The sequence below is a fragment of the Neopsephotus bourkii genome, unplaced genomic scaffold (genome assembly GCF_033783945.1).
Source record: "Neopsephotus bourkii isolate Nb327-2 ecotype Australia unplaced genomic scaffold, CSIRO-AGI_Nbou_v1 NB_107, whole genome shotgun sequence".
Classification (NCBI taxonomy): domain Eukaryota; kingdom Metazoa; phylum Chordata; class Aves; order Psittaciformes; family Psittacidae; genus Neopsephotus; species Neopsephotus bourkii.
In genome coordinates, this window is record NW_026900624.1 from 7,520,591 (window position 1) to 7,526,632 (window position 6,042).

The following is a 6,042-nucleotide window of genomic DNA, read 5'->3' on the forward strand; positions in this document are numbered from 1 at the left end:
ATGCCTGGCCAAAGCTGTGGCAAAAGCCCTGGCAAAATCTTTTGCAAAATCCTTCACAAAGTCTTCGGCAAAAGCCCAGCTGAGGTCCATAGCAAATCCCATGCCATAATCCATGACAAAATCCCTGTCTTTGAAAAGGCATGTGTAGGGTTTTGCCAAGATATTTTTTCAGTGATTTTACCAAAGTTTTCCCAGTGATTTTTCCTAGCCTGTTGCCAGTTTTTTTCTGAGTCTTATTCCAGGGCTTTTGCCAAGTCTTTTGCCAGGGATTGTGCCTGTCAAAGTTCCTGGCATAAATGCCTTTCAAAATTCCTGGGAAAAGCCCTGAATCTATCCCTGTATATAGCCCTCGCAAAAGCACTGGGAAAGCCATTACAAAATTCCTGACAAAAGCCCTGTTTAAAGCCTTCACAGAATATCTGGCAAAATCCCTTCCAAAATGCATGACAACATCCATGGAAAAATCCTTGACAGAGAATCCGTTGGAAAATAAGTGGAAAAAGCTTTGAGAAAAGCCCTGGAAAAGCCCTGTCAAAATCACTGGGAAAATCTTATCAAAGTCCAGAGCAAAAGCCTTATAAAAATCACTGCCAAAATTTCTGTGCTGTTTTTATCCCATCAGCTAGATATCCATCTGCACAACTATGGGCTTTGAAGTGCCCTCCCCTGGGTCTATGCTAAGAATGCATGTAGCTTCTGGACCAGTCATATTAGGGTGCTTTTGCCTCTTCTTCCCGATTAGGTTGATTTCACCCTTAGTACAGCCAGCTGTTGGGATCCTCCTGTCATTCCAGAAATACAAATGGATTCTACCCCTTGACAGCTTGATGACATCAGTGTACACTGTGCACTGGCATCAACCAGAGCCTTATACTCCTGTGGGACTGATGTGCCATGCCATCTGATCCACACAATCCCATAAACCCGATTGTCCCTCTATATAACACTTCTATAGTCCATCAGCCAAATGCTCATCTCTGCCACTCTTGTCTTTGAAAAGAAGGTATGTTCTGTCATGATAATCAGCAGAGAATAAAGTCATGGGGAAATCTGACAGCAGCAGCAGGATTCTCCCACAGCTGTCTTCAGATCAGCATCAACTGACCCTGACTTCCCTCCAGTCATCACCCCAGCAAAGAATGAACTTTTATGAAAGCAGACGAGCTCAGCAGTGAGCAGGTGATTTCATCGGTGTCGTCAGAAGGCCACAGTCCAACACTGCGCGCTGTCTCTACTGCCCTGAAAGACTGTTTCAACAGATGGAGCCTGACAGCATGGACTGAATGAACTCAGCAAACTTTATAGGGATGTTCCTCTTTGTGTGTGTGAGTGTGTGTGTACATATACATATGTAAAAATACAAAAAGCCATGGTATATTGAAAAATGTGGGATCTAAGCATGATGTCAATGGTATGGAATAAGGGGTGGATACTGTCCTGAGTTCAGCTGTAACAGTCATTTTTCTCCTCCTTAGTAGCTGGTGCAGTGCTGTGTTTTTGACTTCAGTCTCAGACTAATGCTGATAATGTATCAAAGTTTTTAGTTGATGCTAAGTAACGTTTATCCTGATCAAGGAATTTTTCAGTTACATAATCTGCCTGTGAGGAGAGCACAAGAAGCCGGGAGGATGCAGAGACAGGACACCTGATTCAGACTAGCAAAAGCAGTATTCCGTACCACAGCATGTCGTGGCCAGTATATAAATTGGGGAGTGTTGCCCAGAAGGCCCAGATCACTGCCCAGATCTCAGAGGTGAGCCCATCAGTTGTGGTGGATATCTGTGAAAGGATATTTAAGAAAGAGTAAAATATAAAAATTAAAAATGCTGTACACATGTGTTGAGACGAGAGGAGTGAAGGGAAAGAAAGAAGTGTGAGAAACCATCCTACAGATATCAAAGTCAGAGAAGAAGATGAGGAGGTGCTCCAGTCGCTGGAGCAGAGATTTACCCCACAGTCTCTAGAGGAGGCCAGGATGAAGCAAGTATTTCACTGCAGCCTATGGAGAGGACCACACCAGGGCAGGTATCCATACTGGAGCCCACAGAGCACCCCAGATCACAGCAGGTTGCTGTGCCCTGAAGGAAGCTGCAGCCTGTGGAAAGCCCTTGCTGGAGCAGGCTTCTGGCAGGAGCTGTGGCCTATGGAGAGGAGCCCATGCAGGAGCAGTTTGTAAAGGACTGTAAATGGGGGAAAGGACCCACAAATGGAGCAGGGGAAAAGCGTGAGGAGGAAGGAAAATTAGAGAACCGTTATGGACTGACTGCAGCCTTCCTTTACCAATATATCTGCATTGCTCCCAGGGAGGGAGCAGAAGAGCTGGGAATAAAGGAGTAAAGTTGAGTCTGGGAAGAAGAGGAGGGTGGTGGAAACATGTTGTAGTTATTTTGCCATCATTTCTATTTTTATTTGCTAATAAATTCTTTTCCTCCAGATCAAGTCTGTCCTGCATCTGATGGTAATTGGTGGGTGATTTTTACTGTCTTTATTTCAACCCATGAGCTTTTCCATCTTATTTTTTCTCTGTCCTTTTGAAGAGAAGGATTGAGAGAACATCTGTGGGGGCATCTGACAGCCAGTCAAGGTCAATCCACCACACTGTGAAATCCTCTGGTTGCCCATGTCAGATCACAAAGGAGTTTATAGTCTGATGGGGCTCTGATGGCTGTTGTTTGCTATAACCCCATCATGAGAAGAACAAATTGTGGTAGAGCCACAAACTGTTCACCCTTGATCTGCATGGGGGATTTCATAGCCCTAATTGTTCTCTGACAGTTGCAGAGACTGGCACACTTTCAGAGGGAATAAAGCAAAATAAAAGATAATGTTATAGCAATCCTTTAGGTTATGTAAGATAAAATGTCTTAGGCTTAAAACAAAAAAACCCACAAACAACAATCCCCCCCCCCAAAAGAAAAAGCTAAGAAAATGAAGCTGAGATTTGCTATCTGTCTTGACAAACACAATTTAAAGTAGTGAAGCTTTCAGACACAAATAGAAAAAGCATTCTGTTCTAAATCTTCATTTATTCTTCCAAGAAAAATACGTAGTCCCATGGTTCTAACTGAAGCACTGTAACAGATCCTCATTATTCTGTTAGTTAGGAACTGCCTTCTCCATGTCTATCTAAACTGTCCAGAAATGTATCATTTGAAAGACCCATCTATCTTGTAACTAAAGTGAAACGTGCCTCAGATTCAGGAACTTGGTATATAGACACTTGGGAAACTCTTATCAATTAAATTATTGAAATGAGAAGAAATGAGGGCCAAGTCCCTTAGTGGCTACAGATGCTGTAATTCTTCTGAAGATAGGAAAGCAAGCAGAGCTATTCTGATTTATGGTAACTGAAGATCTTGCCCTTGTACTGGTAGGAATGTACTTAAAAATATAAGCAATGGATTTGATTTATAACTTTTTATGTACCAGCATGAATTTCAACTAACGTAAATCAGGAGCTATTCAGTAATTTTTAATTCATGGACTGATACTTTGCAGGTGTAAAGGCAATGTAAAGGAGAAGAGAACCAGGCTCAGTATCTGATGAAACTTTTAATTTGATTGCTCTGTTTCAGCAGTCTTTGACTTTCAGGATATGGACTTCATGTGGATGCTGGACTATCCCTGAAGGGTCTAGTAAATGCAAGCTGAGTGTTAGTAGACCAGAAGGATATATACCTCCACCAGAAAATGTCTAGTGTCCAGGAAAGTACCAGTTGCAGTTAGTTTATATAAGAGTACTTCAGAGCTCCATCCTGCTTTTCTGAAGTCAAAGAAAGTTTTGCTAATGACTTAGCAGCAGCAAGATGCGCTTCTGCTCACCATATTCTTCTTGTAGCCAGGTTACTGAGCCACATAGCTGTTACTGCCTTAGCTGTTTGAATGGTCCTTTTACTAACAAATTGATTTAAATATGTCTGCTGAACCTGAAACCAGGGCAGAGTAGTATTGAAATGTCCATAAGTTCCCTCTGGCTTGGACATGGTACAAATAGCTGTCACAGTCTTTAGCATGATACCCACCCCCAGTACCTGCAATGGAGCTTGGTGGTGCCTGAGGAGGCAACGACAGAACTGGCTTGCTTCTATTTGTTTCAAATACACTTGTTGTCTGTCCATATTTACGATGGGTTAGGTGTTGCAACCAGAAACCATTCATCGGAGTTCTTGGCCTCTCAGAAATGGACCTTCCCTGTTCACAGTTTCTAGGGAGCCAAACTTGCATGGGTACCATTTTAAGTGTATCAGCCAAGTGACTATAGTAATGATGATAGCCATATATCAGATGAAGAAGAAAAGGTTATTTTCCACCTGAAAGGTGGAGAAAGAATGCTTAGAGACTCATTTCTTTTAATAGATGGCTACAGAGCTAGGACATCTGCCAGGGGTTACTGCTGTAGGTGGGCTATGCTAGTAAATTCAGTGTGCCTGTGACTGTTTCTTGGCACTGAGGCAAACTGGCATGGAATAGCCCATGTCCAGACTGTTCAACACTTCTCAGCCTTTGAAACAGGATGGCTGCATGCAAACTGCCTGCTGGGAATGGTTTCAGACCATTCTGACATAACTCCTGAAATGTGCCCAGGAAGCTGCTTGACCCAGAGATTATTCTAACGATTTGAACGTACCAGTGATGAAGATGCAGTGTCCAGTGACAGAACCCAACAACTCCCTTATTTGCTGCATGCTAAGCAGTGGAGGACATCTACTCAGATCTGCTGAATTTCTGTTTGATAATGTGAAGATTGCTTACATTGTCAGAAAGGTGTTTTCTCTCCCTTTCCCTTTTTCTCCTCACACCCTTCCCCCCCACCACCACCATCCGCCCCAATTCTCCCTAGTAGTCCAAAGCACTGAGCTACATATTAAAGACCTGAAGCATTTGAGCTGTGGTGGTTTCATTTGTTTATTCAATTTGGATGGGGAGGGAAGAGGAGGAAGAGCTTCCCTACCTGTGTAGAATGCTGCACAATGCTGCATTTTTGCTAGACAGTTAGTAAGTCTTCCTCTCATCCCACTGTTTTTTCTCTTGGCCATGAAATGTCTGCTTTATTTTCACTTCTCATCTCCCTTACAGAGAATTGACTGAGCCTCCTTATATGACTTTTGTCACTTGTATACAGCAAGCTGGATTTTCAGAAGGCTACAGAACTCAGAAAATTCTATGTGCTAACATTTGCTCTCTATACTGTGGTAACTGAATGACAGGAGCAAGGTGCAATTGATTGGCACATATCAGAGAGGAGGAAATATATTATACAATCCAAATGCTACTCAGTTTGGGAAGAAACCAGATTTCTAATTTTAAATTAGGTTTTTAACAGAGGAAATGGGGGCTTTAAAAATATTTCCTTTGAAGTGTCTGATTGTGTTAACTATGAAAGTATCAATAGAATCACTCCATGATCCAGTGCATCAGACTGCTGAGATTGGAAAGTACTTTTGTGACTGATGACTGTAAAATGGCATGGAAAAGATTGTGTGGTAGTGCTGTCACCTGGGTCACCCTTATTTTATTAGCACTGAACCCATGTTCCATGTGGGCAAAGACACGTCTCATAAGCCCCAGAAGGACATCTCCCAATGTTTTGAGCAGTAGAGCATTGTCTGCTCTCAGCACTCCTACCAAGAGCTCACGTAACAGTGCAATCACAGGTGCTGTTTAAGTTGTATGGCTGTGCAGAGCAGGTACAGGTGGTTTGACATTGTCTAGCAGGTCACCTGTGAGCCACACTCACCAAACTGTTGCATATGCTGTGCAACACTGTCTGATTGTTATTTTGCCAGTTAGCTCTTCTGTTTATGCTTACCGTATAGTTTGCCTCAGATTTCCTGGTGCAGAAAATTAATAATAGCTCTTCATAAAACAGAGTAATTAGTGTAATGAGCTGGCATCTGGTATATGCATTTTTCTCCTCTGAAAGCCTGAAAGTCTAAATAAACATCTAAGCAACTGTATTGCTTAATAAAATAGCAGGCTTTCTTAACTAGAAGGTTGTGCTCTTAAATATTTTTAGAGGCCTTCAAAATAATGGCCGGAAAG